We start from the raw sequence: 19,320 nt of genomic DNA, 5'->3' as shown, positions 1-19,320 counted from the left end.
AAGGAAGGTTTACGAGTCTTCACATGCCCATTATCGTGTAGTTATGTACCTGTTATTCAAGGGTGAAAAACTTATCGTATGATCGTATAACGGGTTATTGGGTTGTGTTTTATGGCAGGTTATACGTTGGTCAAAGATGTATGCATAACCTGCAAAGGTTTTCTAAATGTTTGTCAAATTCCTGCTTTCTCTTTTGATTTACATTGACGATGACATTCAAAGAAATTATGCCATCACTCAATGTCTATCCCCATTGTTACAACAAGGTTGATACTTGCTGCAGTGAGGATCAGGGAAAATCCTTAGCTCAAGGCGGTGATCGTAAAATTCCTGCAACCGAAGATGTAAGTCAAACTTTACGCCAGATTTTATCATCCAGCTGTAGTTACCAACTTGATAACATGACATTCAGGCATGTCGAGATATATTTTCGCCTTGAGAAAATTATATTTTGCTTCGGCATTTTACTTTTACGTGCCAGCCGTCTCTAATATACAGTGTATGAGAATACGTCGTTTACATCCTATATTGTTAAAGGCATATACAATGTCATAGGTATTATCATTGTGCGTCCATTTAAGGGGATTACAGCGGATACGCTAAAGTGTAGGCTTAGCTGCAAAGTAAGCCACGTGCCTTTTATTTTTAGCCAAACATCGGCGGCGTTGCTAATGGACCAGCTGAAACGTCATCGAGCGGACAGAGGAGTCGGCCTGTAACCTTTGAATAACCTTTCACCAGCTTTAGTCTGCTGAATACATTAAGCCCCTGTCACACATAGCCGAATATGGCCTCCCGATCATGGCCAACTACCCCCAACCATGGTTAGGCCTACGAAAAAAATGTAGTGTTTCCTGTTTTCATTTTCCGTCATTTTTATCAGGGTGGCCCATTAAGTGATCGCACTTCTTTTCAGGGGCCCTGTTTTACCCAACAAAACACAACAGTCACATACAAAAAGTAAAATTGGAATACAATAGATAATGAAAATGGCAATGATAATAAAGAAAAAACAGTAACTAACCAATAACATTAATGAATAATGATAACAAAAAGTACAAATTGTCCAGTCCAGTCATTGAACGACCGACCCTAGAAAAAACTGCCGTCACTACCTTTTTTTTTTGGGGGGGGGGACCCCAGAAAGGGACATTTATGTCCTGGACATAAGAATTATGATCTGACACCTGAGTGATGAAACGTTGCACAATCAGTTTACCAACATTGTCATTGAAACTATAAGTGTCCTCATGCATGTTTTACTTTGTTAAACTGTATTGTATGAGTCGGATCACTATATAGAGATCGCCAAAGTCTAAAATAAAAGAAACAAGAGTTCCGAGATCTCATACCTCCATGAAATATGAGCTTGATATGTAAATGTAAATTTCTTCTTTAATTACGCAAATGACCTCTGCATTAACATAATATATGCGTCGTGATGTTAACTTTTGATTAACTTAAAGATGTCCCAAGTATGACATTCCCATCATTCACCATTGAGAAATCATAGATTTTTTGCATTAATTATGCAAATTAGGTCATCATTTGCATAATTAGTATCTGTTGATGTTTCATCTGCCATAGATTACATACATTACATGTATGAAGGTTCTATAATGTAAAACACTGTAATTATAGAATTTCCTCATTAATTATGCAAATAAAGTCCTCATTTGCATAATTTGCAGTTAATTATGTACATCTCTCTGTCAGATACCTACACACCAAAAATGATGAAAATACGCTGTTCCTATCTGGACTTATTGGCTTTCAAAGATTTCGCCCGAAAGTTCCCTGCAGTTCCTGAACAAGCTGCTAGGGGGACCAAACCCACACCACTTATTCCTGACAGGAAAAGCTATCTGTCACCAAAAATTCAAGACCATAGCATGTTCAGGACCAAAGATAGAAAACCGGAAGTTCTGCTGCAGTACCAAGGTCATCCACCAGGAGGCCCATATTTGACCTTGACCTTTGTCTTCCTAAGACTTATCATCATACCAAATATCATCACAATCCATAAAGGCGTTATGAAGTTATGCTGACTACAAAGTTGCGGAAACACACACAGACACACAGACACACACACACACACAGACACACACACAGACACACAGACAGACGCCGCCAAAAACAATACCTCCATTTTTCATGGAGGTAAAAAGATAATCCCTACCTACTGACCCTAATTGTTTCAGGACTGAAACAGGAAACACGATTTTTTTTCCTAGGCCTTAGGAATAGGTTGGGGGCAAGGTTGGCTGTGGTCGGCTAGTGTATGTGCGGGCAGGTACTCACAACAATAAAGCATTTTATCTCTTACTATGTTGTTTTCTTTCTAAATCACCAAAACGTTGACATATGGTCTCTATGACTTCAATCTTAGTCAACAGTGTTTGAATAATTGCTGTATTTTGTCAGCCCATTATTGGTATTACTGTCTTCTAGAGACTGTCTTTATCTGTATCTCATTCAGATTTGTCACTAAGATGCACCATTCATCAACACACCGATGATGGTGGATCCTATTATAGTCCAATTTTGGTGGATTTATCCACGTCGAAGTGTGTGCCTGATAATTTTACCACTCATAAAGCCAAAGAAAGTAATTTTTGTGGATGACAGCGCGCGCATTGATTTTCACCTGATTTGGAAAAAAAAGACAAATTTTGTTGTCCTTTGAAAGTTATCAACATGCCAAAAATGGGCAAAGATGTCTGTTTTAGCGTGGGTTGAAGATGATGAAGACAGGAGACTGGAATGCATTGATTTATTTATTGTTTGTCTTTTGCTTTGTCAACTTTTATCGTTCAGTTTAAAATGGATGTTTGATAGTGGATAGTTGGTAGTAAACTTAGTACAAAATAGGCATCATGTCTTGTTTAACAAGGTTCATGATGTGAAAATCTGAAAATGTAGGAACCTTGTTTTTTCGGCCCGCCTTGTTTTTTTTTCGCCCTATTGCCTTAGATTTGGAGTCTGTGGAGGATGTCATCCATAAAATTCACTTGCTGTGGCCTAGATATAAGCAGTAATCATGGGGGTTTTATGTATTTTTTGTGCATCCCATTAATACCGTCCATTATCTCTTGTTGACGACGGTACCTTGATGCCACACTAAAATCCAGCATCTTGAACGAAACGTGACATTTTATGGTAGGGACTGCAGAGTCATTAAAGGAAAAATACCTGCACATTAGCATGTCATAAAATTGGTGCTTTGTCTTTATTATAGGAAGGTTTTCTTCTCATAAAATATTTTCATAGTGACAATTTGTTATTTTGAGCACAATGATAAATGTAGTGCTGCAGTGCAGTCAGAACTGCCCTGAGGAAGGTGACAGACGGTCACCAAAACGTCGGCTGAATAAAAGACTTGGTTGTTTAAAAAGAGTCTCTTTTCTCAGTGACTTACCAACCTGATGAAAGTATTCACGGAAATGATAAAGGTAGTTACAAGGGCAAACAATAACCTTTATTCTTATGGTGAGTCAGCCAGTTAGTTCCCAGTTATCAATCTTATCAGTTCCCAGAGTCAGCCAGTTATCAATCTAATTAATAATAAGTGAACGTACCGTAAGGTAAAGATCTTACAATATGTTCACATCTCCTTAGAGATGAGAACATATGCAGTCACATATGCAGTCACATCTCCTTAGAGATGAGAACACGGAAAGATAACGTACGGAATGCGAATGCTCAGCCTCTGCCACTAACTGTAAAGAAGAGGAAAAACCCAAAGGTGTTGATATGTATGTCTAAGCAGCCTTCACTGACAGATAGCGCATTGAATCTGCCTTAACACCGTACGCAAAGCCTCTTGCCCATCTGTATCCATCGGTCAAGTATCGGGGTGATTTGCAGCATTTGGAGGCAGCAACCGTACAGCCCCATTACATTAGACCGGCTGGGTTTTAAAGGCGAGAATCTGACCGGATGTACAAAGAGGCTTACTCTTTGGGAAAGGTCGTGACCACAGATGACAGCTGTAACAGTGGTTTTGACCTTCAGGAAGAAGAGATTCTTTATGCAATCATATCTCACGGTCTATTCCACCCCCTCAAAGGAAAGGCCTCAGAGTCATGCTGAGTAGAAGTGGAGTGTTAACAAAAGGATACAGAAAGCTAACACTGTGCTCGGAAAGAATGTATGTAACAAGCATCCGACAGACTCTGAAAGATCATATGCCTATGTAATATGTACGAAAAGTTGGATTTTCAATGGCAGCAAATGCCAGTAAAGTACAGTCCAGAAAAAAATGTGTTCCTGAAATGGGTTGCTTTTTTCTAATGCGAAGAGAAAAAGGGCTTGGTTGTGCGGGTTTCTTGTAAATGACCGCAGGTAACCCAGAATAGAACACAAATTACCCATATCTAACCTATTATCAATGACCGTATTTGACCCCAAATGAAACATGCGTTCGGTTCGAAGTCTGGTTCTGAAAAAAATGGGGACTTTGCAGGCCAGATTTAACCAACGTGAACCCGTTAGAATACACGCAGATGAGCCCTATAACACTCTCACATCAAATAGAACAAACTCAGTTTGATGTGACTATGTCAGTAGGCTGGAGGACGCTAAGCAAGGTAAAAGTGGCAGGCACGCCGGGAACTCGGGTACTTACGATAGGAAATAGGAGTAGTTTTGACATTCCCAAGAGTCGGTAGATGGCAGAGTGCTATTTAAGCAGTGCCATTGATCCAATTACAGGAAACCAATAATCCTTTTCACGAACTCTATGGAATGCCAGGTCCATTACATGGAAGACCTTATATGATTATCAACATGCCATAAAGTTAAATGAATGACTGAATGCTTTACCTAATATGAGAGAGGCTATTAGATTCGTATTTAGTGGATTTGGGGAGTTTGAGTTTGATGCAGGATTTTTGGTTTACAACTTCCAATAGTTTTTAAACGCTGGTTAGTTTCCGGCATATGAATTTTTTATTGTAGACTAAATAGACCATTTTTGAGGAATAGTTTATACAATAGTTTATAACTCTAAGACCACACAAAAGATGCATCTCTCTCTCTCAATTTATTATTAGAAGCACGGCATTGTAGTTTGACTGAGATCAACTCTTCATTTGAGCAGTACAACTCCATATAGTACGTTTTTGTCCCTGTCACACGTTCAGAACATTCCCCCCAAACACCAGCCGACAAAGAAGCAGTTTTAGGCCACTCTTACCTTTCCATATGAATCGAAACGAGTTTGAGCTAAATTTCAGTCAAGTTTGACCCCCCCCCCAAAAAAAAAACGCCCCGAACACTGATGACTTACTCACGAAAGTTTAGTTGGTGTTCTGCTGACGAACACCAGCCAACCATAGCCAAAACTCCCGACCATCCCACGAATGTTTTTACCATTTTGAAACATTCGTCTGGCGCAGCCGAATAGTAGCCAACCTCGCCTAACACCAGCCAACTTTACCCCGGCCTACTCCTTACCATGGCTGCGGGGAGGTCGGCTAGTGTTCGAGAGGCAATATTAGTGTTAACCTCTAACATGATGTAAGTCATGCATTACATGTGATAGGAGAAGTGGAAAAGTTTTAAATGTATGGCAAAGCACATTTCTCATTGAATTGACCTGGTCAATGTTATTATAAAGGGGCCCTTCCAGCTATTTCTCCCAATCACGAATATCATGCTCTAATGGAGGCCGTATTACGCTTGGATTGTGCCTAACTCTTCCTCTATAGATGATGTTAAAACAGTCAATACATCTATTGGGATTGAACCATGCTTACATCAAATTGGATAACTGCTGCAGTAGATAATTGAGTTAGATATCTCCATGATCCAAGAGACCTGATTAGACATGGGTGTCTTGGGCGTCAAGGCGATCTATTCAAAGGCATCCAATGCGATTTCAGATTGGGAAAACAACAAAAAAAGAAATTCTGGATGAGGAAATCTATTTCTTAGCACATTCTCCCATTATTGCATATTTGAAGTGATTGACATAGCCAAAATCAAGCTACGCTAGACGTCCAGTACCACCCATAAACAGCTAGAACCAGCTTATACTACGGTACGAAAAAATACAACCATTTTCCGTCGACAGTCACATCACATTTTTGCCTCACAGATACCAGTATGCTATGGGACATTAGGATTTCAACTTACTACATTAAAAGAATGACCAGAAAATTGAATGACCAGCTTTGTAGCCCTGAAATTGTATTGGACGCCTTTAACATTCTGTTCGTCATGAAATGTCTACAACATTTTTATTTTATTTTTATTTTAATATTGACGGGATATTTGAAGACAGACACTCGTAGAAGAATACAATTTTTCTTCTTCTAGCTAGTGCAGGACTGATAGATAGATGAGGGCCTGCATGCCCATTTTCGTAAGGCGTAATCAAGCCTTTCTAGACTTTGTAATTCGTAGGCAGCTTCCGTAAAAATCAACGTAATTCGTAACAGGACATTAGCCACAAATGGTAAAGTCGGAATCAGCTCTGAGACGTTAACGTAATTCGTAATCGGCGGCGAAAATTTTGCGTAATTCATAATCACTACCCCCCCCCCCATGCAGGCCCTGATATATAACTGATTCGTATGTAAACTGTGTTATGATGATCCAGTGACTTTAACCTGGTCTGCTGGCATTTCCTGTGCGGTGACGCAGTCTCCTGTGATTAGAGAAATTGATTTGATGCGTCTCTCGTGGATGATGTTCCGCTCAGTGATGACGTTACGTCCAGACGTGTTTTTGCTGTTAGGCCACACCAAGTAATTTTTAGGGATGACGTCCTATGGAGACCCTAAATCTAATGCAAGATCGAGTGCGAAAAAAAACAAGAAGGACCGGAAAAAACAAGATGCCTAGATTTGAAATGTACTAAGGGACGACAAATTTTAGGGCACAATACACAAAATCCTGTCTTTAAGCACACATGAAACAATACGTAAAGGCTCCGTTCCTTCCCTTTCCTGTGCCTTTTTGCATGCTTAATACTGTGCTTAAATATAGGACTTTTTGCAGTAAGTGTACAAAAAGAGCATGGACTTCTGTACTGTAACTTGCATCTAAGTGTATTTACATAATTCAGGATATCGGCCTTCAGGACAAAGGACCTAAATTTAACTTCTTCTTATAACTCGAACAAAAAAAAGTACAAGATTGGTGAAATCGATCTTAAGCCATAGGCTACTGAAATGCGAAGGTGATAAGTGAACAGGCGTGGCATATTTTTGGGACTGTATTGATCACTGGTAGAGACGGGACCCAGCTGCATGTAGGGGTGGTGGAAGATTGGATCATCCAGAGGGACACCGCTGGTAAACGGGTCCTTCAATATCATAGCTGTATGACCTTCAAACTTTGACTACGTACGGTCACAAGTAAAGTTAGGACTGACGACTGTTGGGCCGGAGTACATGTTGAGTCAATAAATAAAGCCTCTGTCACACATAGCCGAGTATGATCTCCCGAACACCAGCCGAACTCCTCCCAACCGTGGCTAGGAGTAGGTCGGGGGAAAGGTCGGCTGGTGTTCGACCAGGCTGGCTACTGTTCGGCTACGCCAGCCGGCTGTGTGACGATGCGTATCCTTAACCCACACTTAACCGTGACGGGGGCCGACATCGTCTACCAGATACCTTTGACCCAGTGTTGACGTCACACTTCAAAGAAGTCACGTGACAAGCCTCACTGGGTCAGTCTACCGAGGAAGACCAGAGTGACTGGTCGAAAGCTCTAGGTGAGAGAATTTTTGTGTTGGACCAAAAGTTTTAACTTTAAACATGTAACAACTACAATCCTCACATAGTTGATGTATGTAATTAGGTGGAGCGTGGACTGTCTACACTTGCACGCCCATGTTTTGTTATCTAGAAAACAACGTCCTGAGAACCTCTCCCTTGCAACTTCGAGTGTCCAGCAATACGTAACCTCCTCTCACGGATGACTTGACATGTGTGTGTGTGGAGGGGGGGGGGGTAGGTTCCCATATAGTTGGTCCTTTGTGGAATTCTCCTTTCAACAGATATTCAGTGCAGCATGCAGCAGCTTTGTATAGATGCCATTCAGCTTAACAAAGCTTAGGTAAAGAACGCGTATCTGGATAGCCCGCGCATATCCAGAACCTTACCTGGGGCAAATCTACGTCCTTGGATACTATCCAGAACCGTGTCTGGCTGGCACAGCACTAGATGAAAACATGTTTCTGGTTACGATAACAACTATCTAACTTCATGCTGGGCATGACAAGATTCTGGCTTGCACGGCCAGGCTATCACCAGGACGGAAGATTTTGACGGTTGATTGACGACAACCCAAAAGGGTTTTTCTAAAGAGACGCCTCAGACATTACGACCCTCTAAATGACATGCACCAGAGGACCTAATCGGCCAGGTTCGCGGGGTTTAAAGAAACGACCCTCAAGGTTAACGGCGCTTTTCAGCCACTCTGACGTTGGCTTTTTATTAGCATTGATTTTCCTCGATTTACGACTGCAAGACTACCTCAGCCGTAATAGTTTGATGTCCATTTTGCACCAAAGGGGACAATGTTAAGGGGAAAAGGGTTAGGTGCGCTAACGATGGCCTAACATATGACACCCGCTTGTGGTGTGCAGTTTCTCCGAAAGGGGACAAGCAAGGGCAAGTTCACGTTACTGTGAACAGATCATTTGCAGTTCGTCAAGATTTTGAACAGCACAAGTAATTATTGTAACGTCTTATCTGGCACTTAGCACTTACTTTGTTGATGTAAAAACAATAGAGTTATGTTGAAGAAAAATGTGCTTGATCAACTGAAGAACTACATCTTAGAATATCAAATATCAATCGTTTGAAACGCAATCACATGAGTTCTTGTCTATTACGAAGGCATAGCAACACAACAAAATTATGAAGGCATAGTTCTAAAGCCCCTGTTCAGGAGCATTCAAATTAAGGTCACGCCTTCCTGTCTATACGAATCGAATCGCATTTGATTTCAATTGTAGTAAAATTTGACTGCCAACCAGGTGCACGTCTCGACCGATTTTGGAACACCCACCCAACCAACAGTCAACCATAGACGAACCTTCCGTCCACACCCGAATGTTATAAACATTTTTAAACATTTGGCTGGTACAGCCGAACAGTAGACGACCTCGCCGAATTAACACCAGCCAACCACATCCGACCTTGCTCCCAGCCTACTCCCAACCATAGTTGTGGGGAAGTTCGGCCAGTGTTCGGAAGGCCATATTCGGCTATGTTTGACTGAGGCTTAAGCCACAAACACAGGTTAAAAGTGCACGGCACATACAAGATCATGGAAATACCAGGCAATGCGCCCTCTGACGATCTGAGCATGCCTTGGCAATGTTTTCTCATGTCACAAAACGTCTTTGAACATGTTCGATATGTTTCCAAAGAAGAGAGTCGTATCCCTGTTTACAGGCGAATGTACATGTAATTTAATAATGACACAATGTATCATTGCTTGGTATATGATCTTTAGGTTTCCTTACGAACAAGACGTATCCATCTGCACATCTTTCTCAGTGAAGTGGTACTTATTGAAATGGACGCTAGGATTATTATTAGAATCAAGATGTAAGGTATGGTCGTCATATCTAAGCCTGATGAAGACAAAGCTCAAGCAAATCTGATTTAGCGCCAAGCATTTTCCAGGCGAAATCCGCTCATATTGAGCTCGTAAAATAGCTATTACAACGACTTATCCCTCCATTGCAGAAATCTCTTCGCTGCTTTCATAACCCAAATAGCCATTAGGCTCCATCTATTCAACTTACTCACTGCAATAATAGTATGAAAACGAATCTGAGAGGAACAAGAGGCCAACAAATCTACTTGATAAATCTCAATTCTGACGCCGCTGGGATCGATATTACGGGGAATCTATCACTTAAAAGCATACGCGAGGAGTTTGGGCTTATTCGTGCGCTCGATGCTTCCCCCATTTTCATCGATTAGTGATAAGGGCCATCTACTTCGTTGTCGATCAGTGACCACGGTTGAATATAGACAACTTCTTCTCTTCATGCAGAAGTAACTTGGCTTGGCGGTTTACAAGAGTTCTTGCTGGCAGTTTTCTGATGAGAAAGACGGAGCATAGCATGGCATCATAGTTACTAGAACTTAGTAGTAGAAGTGAACTTTAGGCCACACCAATTTAACTTGATGGTTCTCTGATTCGCTTCTTCATTTTTTCTGATTTGCAAAAAAAAAAAAAAAGATTCTGGTTCTGAATAAACTCAAGAGTGCTCATTTTTTTGCTCGCAACAGTTGAGGAAAGTCCTTTTCTTCCTAGTTGTTACAGTTGTTTCCATCTATCAATGCACTGGTTTGATTAAAAGTTTAAAATTCATAGTTTAAGCCTTCATGGCTCCTATCGTAGCATTTGGGGCTATAATAGGATGCCTAGAACTGTTTTTATTTTATTTTGTTTCGCCGTGTCGCTTCATATAACGAATTAAATTGGTGTGGCCTGAAAAACAACAATCTTGACACAACATGCACAACACTTTCTGGGCAGTTTAGAATGAATTCATATATTGCAAATTTCCAAGTGGTTGCACTTAGGAGACTGCCGGATTAGCTAATATTGTGGAAGATAGTTGTAACGAGATAGTTACCAAATTATCAAATATATAGCTTGTTTGAGAGCCGTTGCGACGAAGTATATATGGTAGTAACACAAAACGCCAAAAATAATCGGGATACATGGCATAAGCTTGAACTTCACCTTACCATAAAGTAATGCGGGCCAAAAAAGCAGTTACTTAAGCAACTGGATATGATTTTGGAAAGTTGCTTGAGTAACTGCTTTTTGGCGTTTGCCTGGATGTCTAACCTTCATCGACGTATAAAGTAATGTGGTTTACAATTACATGACGGGAGGTTTGGCCATGGTTAGCTGCTGGTTGGATGGTGTTCGGGAATAGGCTCTGGTTAGCAGTTAGGTACAAATAAACACTCAAGTTCGATTCGTATAGAAAAGTAGGCGTGGCCTTAATCTGGTCAGACATATCCCAAACTTCAACCAACGGTGTTCTGGGGAAGGTTCTGAATGTGCGACAAGGGCTTCAACCGACTTTGACAATTAAATCCGTTTACCATTGGTCAACACTGTGTCCAACAAAAGTTTTGACAAATGAGCGTCCAGACATTCCCAATCGAATTAAATCCATACCGAATGATGCGCCGCTGAGACAGCAACTGTTGAGGATTGCGATCTACATCCCGGCACGTCTGAGATGGATATTGCGTATTGATGCTGGCTAGGTTTGATTCATGACTGTTTCAGTCTCCAATTTACTGAGCTTCTCAATAATTCAACCGGGGGTCGTGACACGAAGGCCGAGAAAGCGTGTGATTAATTTGGGTTCTGACTTGGCTACTGCGTCGGTCGATCACCCGCTGCAATCTCGGGAGGAGCACTCCCAGTCGGGATAACTGACTGACTGTCGTTTCGTAACATAAGCTCGTTAAGCTCGTCATTGATGAGTACACTGATGGGGACACTGGTGGATGTACTACTGCATATGAGAGTATATGAGAGTCTCTGTGTTGAAAAAGCTAACAATATACAAGGTTTTTATACTTGAATTGATCAATTTTATGAGCGGAAACGATTATTTTCCCTCTCATTGGATGTACGTAGAATTATAAACTGAAAATGATATTTTTGAATGTTGGCCCCAGACACCATCTTTGGTACTTTATATCCCATTTCAATATGCTCTATGTGGCTTTCTCCCCACCCTCTGAACTGAAAGACTAAGTCAAACTCACATATGACCACTTTTCTTCTTCTGCTACTACTACTACTACTACTACTACTGCTACTACTACTACTACTACTACTATAGTACTATACTACTTCTACTACTACCGTCTAACACACCGTCTGTTCGTGTTCGAGTTAACACTAAAAGGGAAAATAATTAATAAGCATATACATACATGTAGTATCGCAACGGCATAATTGAAGATAGCACAGTTACAATGATAGTTACAAGGTCAAAGTTTCCAAAGGAATTAGAATTGTTCTTTTCTGTGTATCTGAAACGAAAGATTGTCAGTTAACATACAGAAGGGAGCGAAAAACACTCTATAAACCCACAATAACTACTATCTATCCCGCCTTGCTTTATCCACTTCCATTGCCTCCACCTGATGAGACAGTTTTGTGCACTCAATTGATTATCGAATCATGTAATGAAGGGAAAGGAACAGCATCTGTATAATTCATACCACGAAGAGTCAATATCACTTTCCTCATTCATTGATTTCTTCTCGTTTTCGTGGTGTCTCACGCACAGGACCGTGATCCTAGAGGTCATTAGTTCCAAACTTAACACTGACACTATTGTACAAGTGTAGTATCGAAAGCGTTTCATTACTTTCCTAGGGTACACCGAATTGGTAGTTCTTTTTCAGAACCTTTAGAACCTTCCCCCCTGGCCACCAACCAACCAAGCAATGTTGACTGAACACGGCGGTCGGTTGCTAGGCTAAAAGTCGCATTACTAGGGAGGTATCGGGTTACAGAACGCGTTCGAACGTGGCCGCGCGGGAGTCCCAGGCCGGCCCGGGGGTAACGGGTAAAATTTGAAAATAAACAAAAGTAATTGGAGAGTAAATACTCGTCAAAATAAAATGTAATAGGTGATTTTGTTTACCTCAAATGTTATTCTTGCACTGCCTTTGCTCCACTTTGAGTACATTTGCTTCCAAATGAGATCAATTTCGGATTTCAAAAAGGGTTCACGAGAACCAAACAACTGATTTTAAGAGGCCCTGAAAATTAAAAATAAGGTTAGATTTTTGGATTTTTAGAACTATTACAGTAAATCCAAACTTTCTGTCTTAGGATTTTTTAATTTTTAACTAAAACTCGACTTACAGTCAAAAGAAGAGCTAAAAACGCAGTGTTTTAACTTTAAATACCGATAATTCATAATCGCGGCCATATTTAAAAATCCCTAAGACAGAAATCTGCGGAAATCGTTCCTCTTCCAAACAAGCCCTCAATGGGGTAATTTGTGCGATTTTTGGGAATGGTTAAAATTCCATGTTTGCACGCATGCTGTGCCACTTGGATATGGGGACCTGGATTTTATAACAGCGTCAACAAGAATTCTGACCTTCAAGGTCACCCACGATGACGGCAGTAGCTTCGTTACATTTTACATATCCACAATAAAATCACGGCATAGATGTAATGTTTTGAAAACGGTTCATATTTGTGGAAAGGTGGATTTTTCCTGTTCCGTGGTTTCCAAGTAAAAAAGGGCTTGAAGTAGCCGGTTGTAGCGACTTTACTGTAAATGACCGCAGGTAACCCCGGATCGAACGCCCGCTCTATTCGAATGACGTCATATCGAACAAGATTCGCGGGTTCGGGGGATTCGATCTCCATAGTAGCAGAGTGGGACTTTTGGGCCCAAATCTGACCATCGTGGAAGTTCGGGCGCAGTCTGAACAGCTTTACGCTACCCCTTACTTTCTATATACAAATCGAATTTAAGTTAAATTTGACTCACATTTGACGCTAAAAAACGCCTAAACACTGTTGACCAGATCACCAGCTAACCACCAGCCAACCATAGCCGAACCTCCCGTCCGAATGTTTCAAACATTTTAAAACATTCGTAATGCAGAAAAATAACAGCCGACTTTGACGAACATAATGCAGTCAGACACAGCCGACCTTACTCCAAATAATAACCATGCTTGCTGGCAGCTCGGCAGTGTTCGGAAGGCAATGTATGACAGAGGCTTAACAGATGCAAAGACTATAATTGATGATACTTAAGAAAAAAACTTAAAGGATGAACAAGCACCAACTGTATGAAAGTAATTTAAGCCTCTATAATCAGATATGTTCAGTAAAGTTGCCATGAGTAACTTTATACAAGTTGTTTTTTTTGTTCCCGGGTAACTTGCGTACTGAAATAGCTAGTATCCTATGACTGATTTCCTTGGTATCTTACTTTTTTATAATGTTTTAATTGATATGGCACAGTCGAGTAATAACGAAATCGTACCTATGGAGTTATATAATAACAAGATTCATCAAACTATAATTTCTTTCAACATGGCGGTGCCACATCCACCTCATTTATTTATCTGCAGTTATCGACATTAATATGCATAAAACCAATAATGAGCTAGTGACGTATGGGACACTCTGTCCAAAAGCGACATTTATGACGTCGTTTATGAAGTTATTTGCGAGCATTTTGATAGCGATTGGACCTTATAGTGCAATACTTCTTTCGTCAACCTCCTTGCTGACTGGTGGTCGATTAATCGGCAATCGATGCGTTTATTGCAAAGCCAACACCAGCAGAAGCCGATAGCTCAGAGAAAATGCGAGAAAAGACAAATGGCAACGTGTCGTTTACACCTGAAGATAAATGAGGCACAGGAAGCGCTGCTAAAGCTGCATTATTCGCTATCCGTGATTGTCATGAAGCATGACCCAGCACTCGCAAATTACTATCGATTGGCAACCATGACCCTCGACCTTCGATGTCGACATCCGCATGACGGTTGCAATGTGGTTAAACGCCGTCGTCGGTAAAGATAAAATGTGATCATTTTCAGACATTCTGATTGGTCGATGGATATTAGAGTTAAAGTCAGAGGCGTGGCCACTATGGTCGGCATTGCACCTTCGCCGGCTTAGCGTAAACAGAGTTTGCGTTCGACACAAACTATACCTGGTCACTAGCTGACGATGTAGTGCGGCTGCAATGTGGTTAAACGCCGTCGTTGGTTAAAGATAAAATGTGATCATTTTCAGACATTCTGTTTGGTCGATGGATATTAGAGTTAAGTCAAGAGGCGTGGCCACTATGGTCGGGCATTGCACCTTCGCCGGCTTAGCGTAAACAGAGTTTGCGTTCGACACAAACTCTACCCTGGTCACTAGCTGACGATGTAGTGCGGCTGCAATGTGGTTAAACGCCGTCGTTGGTTAAAGATAAAATGTGATCATTTTCAGACATTCTAATTGGTCGATGGATATTACAGTTAAAGTCAAGAGGCGTGGCCACCATGGAAGGCATTGCACCGTCGCCGGCTTAAGGCAAACAGAGTTTGCGTTGGACACAAACTGTACCTGATCACTAGCTGACGATGCAGTGAGGTTGCAATGTGGTTAAACGCCGTTGTCGGTAAAGATAAAATGTGATCACTTTTAGACGTTCTGATTGGCCGCTGGATATTCCAATTGAAGTCAGAGGCGTGGCCACCATGGTCAGCATTGCACCTTCGCCGGCTTAGCGTAAACAGAGTTTGCGTTGGACACAGACAAACTGAACCTGATCTCTAGATGACGAACTTTTGGCACAGAGCCTGTGCCTATCCAAGAGATACCGTGAAATAGCTTGAACCTTTACAAGTGGGAAACGTAAGCTTGCCAACTATAGAACAGATTTACGTTTTATAGACGGCCATGATTTTCGTCAGATCAGATTAGACTGCCAATTGGCATATATTATCATTGTAACGAGCGTTTATGGGATTAGTATGTATACGTTGGTTTTATGGACCAGATGTCTATAGAATGTAGTAATGCGTTGTGTTATCTTAAATTCAATAGTTTTCATGTGATAGTATCCATACAGAAATCAGTGCTTTTTACAATCGGTTACCCGTTTAACTATTTCTGGCGAAATACTGTGCGTTGTATATAAGTTAGCCGTGCATGTTTCAATGCAAACCCTCCAAAACCCCCTTGTACCAGATTTATCGTATCTTCTTTCCCATTATAGTTATATCTCAAATTCAACGTTTCATACATGTCTATTGCATGTTCGTGGCACACATTCAACGCTTTAATCAATACAATCAATTATGAACAAAAAAAGCACATCTTGAGTTAGAAATCTCAACAGCTGTCGGCTACTCTGGGGTGGGCAAATTTCATAGAAAGCATCAGTCATGCCAAAAAAATTGTACAACGTGTCACCTTTGGGAAATAAGTTTTTTCTTTATCTCACAGCGGATTTAGCCCTAATGCTTTTAAAAACACCTTTTATTATGGTCTGGCAAAAATCATTAATGTCATCTCTAGAGAACGGATACGTGAGACATTGTTGTAGCCGTGGGTGCATATTACATCAGACGTCGTTTCTTGTTAAAGCGACGAGCAGTTTAGAATAAAAGAAAAGCAGAAGTGCCTACTTCAAGATTACATACTGATGTAACTAGGCAAGTACATTGTATTTCATTGGTTATTAGTCGTGACGAAACACGTGTTATGAAAATTGTATTGACACTGTATTACACAGCAGGAGACATCGATAGATGTTTATTTTTTATCAATATAAAGCCTACTTTCCGTCTATTGTGGGCAAGTATATATATATATAGGAACCAACAACGAATACACCAGTTTACTGGCTAATGAAGATTTACTTTACATCAAATTAGCTTGTTTTAGTGAACTGACCTTAGTTTAGACCTGGTAGTGAAAAATGAGATTTTTTAAAAAGCATCTAAGGTTGATTACCCCACGTTTTGGATTTTTAACCAATTTGTCAATTAATGTAAATGAATATAAAAACAAAAACAGTTTGCACTTACAAAGAAGCTGTGATGGAACGAGCAAACCCGGTTTTATACATGTACAACATCTGGATTTATCTATCTGTCATTGATGGTTGTGTGGTCCTGAAAAGTAAGAATCGAACATTCTGGACCTTGCCTTGGAAATGTAATAAAATTATTCCGACATAGTAATATTACAGCGCTCGAAATCTGTATTTTAACAGTATAGTTTGTAGGTAGTGTTTATTAGCTGAATATCACTTAAACTTTGTTTTTATAGACCAGATGTGCCCTTATTAGATTAAGTTATGATAATATGATAAGCATGAAATATTTGAGGTAACAAGCCCTTAGGTAATGATTTGTTGGCTAAGTCGAAAATGTCATTTAGTATAAGTAACTAGTGATTTTGAACTTTGAATTTTGAACTTGGGCTTTCTCTCTAAATTGGTACCTGGGATGTAGGATGTGGTGTGAGGTCACCAAGAACGTGTACTTCCATATTGGTATAAAACATAGACCATGGTGAGTAAGTTACAGTATACAATAATCCATTCTATGATATAATTCAGTCGGGTATATTTCACCATAATCATACAATGCAGTTCCATTACGTGCACGGAAACCCCAACACCTTCCGGAAGTCTGCAATGCCCAGTTTCTTGTTGAATGTGAATTAGAGTCCCCTATAGAGAGCGTATACCAGATGCTTATCAGCCGTTGTTTGGTTATTTGCCTCAAAAGACCAGTTTCCCGTCTTTTCAGCTAGTACATGTAGTAAACGTAAAGTAAAACAAAGTTTATCTGATCCTGTATCTTCTGGGGTGCTATTCCTTACATAATATACTGCTAAGCTCTTGGCTAGGCAGTATTATGTGAACCTGCTGTTACACAGAGTAACGACACCATAAGAAACTATAACCAGCGGGCCAAGATTAGGTGCGGAATCTCCTTGCTTTACGATATTACACTGAAGCGCGTCCAAGGAACAAAGGAACAGGAAGCAGTATCAGTTTTCCACTTCTATTGCTGTGGAGACAGGAAATCTGAGATTTCAGACTTCAGGGAAGTGTCTGCGTTTTCGTAAATATATTGCAACTGTGAAGGTAATTGTGTGATATAAGCTAGGTATTATAACAACCGAATTCTTGCACAATTATCATACACGCTGCTGTGACCTCATGCTGGGTCAATTGCAATGATCTATTAATAAAGAAACCAACTGTTGAAACCAGAAAGATGGCATTAGTAAGACCAGACAGACAGTGTATTGACCGACAATAAATCAAGTGGTTCGGAAACCTTGTCAGGATTCCACCACAAAAAATGTTACAAAGAACAAACAACAAAGTCTGGATTGAGGGCATGGGGTCATCCAGAAAACACGAGAAAAGAGAATGTGAAGCAAACTTTGACTGCGTATGGCATACCTATGTATAACAAGAGCCAGACTAGCCGTTGCCCGCCAACTGTTCCTCCCCATGACGCCCCAGACGGTGAAAATGGGCGGAAACGAAAACAAACCATAAACCTTTATAAGCCAAAGCCGCCCTTACAATACTCCCGTCCCGGCTGCAGAAGTAAAAAGCAGTTGGAACGAAAAGAAAGATTAGGCAGACTTCAGCAAAGAAGACCCCTGTTTTGTAGACAGAAAAAGTTGATGCCTTGAACAACCAAAGTATAAACAGTAATTATAAGAGAAAGATCTCTTTAGGATTTCAAAACAACAATGTAATAATAACTTTCCATCATGAACTAAGTGTTAACCGTTCTTGACACTGGGAGGATGAACGAGACACAACTATGTTCAAAGACATAAAAGTTGTCGTGAGGAGATAAAGAGTATCAGTGACGGGGCGCTGACAGACTTCTGCGGGGCGGACGACCCTGATGGTCAAGCTTGTTGCCCTCCCTCCATCACCAAATCCCCAGTGCTGGAGACTAATGCGTCCCTATCGGACTACTGACGGACCGCTGTGCTCTTAGGTCCGCCGCCTGATTTCCATAGGCGCCATGGTCTAAGTGAGAAGTCTTACATCAACCCAGGCTTCCAGTTACCTTTCCATTTATCTTTGGTCCGAGCGTGCCCTGGGCGTCTCCTGCTAAACTAGGGTCGCGGCTCGGACATCTTGGCCACCATCTTGAGCTCAGAATTCGGAGACAGACTTTAACCGTAATGCGTTCAGGAAGAAGGGCGTCCTTCCGGGATCACAGAATGGTGAACATATCTTATTATGTGAGATAAGGTGGAAATGAAAGTATGACTTTCTGAGTGTTCTGTTGAAAGGGGTTAAAGGTTTCAAAAGCAGACGTCTATTATTGATGTAATGTATAATAACTTTTATAGGTAAAGGAATATGAGTTATTTGTATAGGTCAAATTCGTGTAGGAATGTCTACCAACAATATGTGGAGTACGTCGATGAAGGTTAGACATCCAGGTAATACGATATGCCAAAAAACAGTTACTCAAGCAACTGGATATGATTTTGAAAACGTCAGACGTTTCAGCTAGTATCCACTAGCTTTCGTCAGTGATCATGACTGAGAGACCAGAGGGGAAAGCAGGTTTATATACACAACCTGTTGATTGATATGCAAATAAAGTGAAGACAAATTTTTGGAAGTCGAAAAAGGAACAAAAGTCAGACAAGTCAAGACAAGATGATGCAAATTAGTCTGAAAGCTCCTGTTATACAGGACAGGAGCTTAAGTGTTGTACTGTCCTCGGGGCTGGGAGTGCCAAATCCCAAGTGCCGGAATCCCAAATCCCAAGTGCC

The 19,320-nt window shown here is 40.8% G+C and overlaps 1 protein-coding gene and 1 pseudogene across 1 annotated transcript in view; one reads left to right on the top strand and one right to left on the bottom strand.

Moving 5' to 3' along the window:
* The window catches only part of LOC109482641 (netrin-G1-like), a 101,466-nt gene that overhangs the window by 9,206 nt on the left and 72,940 nt on the right, over positions 1-19,320 (top strand). The window lies entirely within an intron of this gene.
* LOC109482286 overlaps positions 17,565-19,320 on the bottom strand; it is a 48,689-nt pseudogene continuing 46,933 nt past the window's right edge.

This window comes from Branchiostoma belcheri, unplaced genomic scaffold, assembly GCF_001625305.1.
Source record: "Branchiostoma belcheri isolate BF01 breed outbred unplaced genomic scaffold, Haploidv18h27 scaffold6, whole genome shotgun sequence".
Classification (NCBI taxonomy): domain Eukaryota; kingdom Metazoa; phylum Chordata; class Leptocardii; order Amphioxiformes; family Branchiostomatidae; genus Branchiostoma; species Branchiostoma belcheri.
Note: the sequence above shows the minus strand (reverse complement) of the source record. Positions and strands in the feature narration are given on the sequence as shown.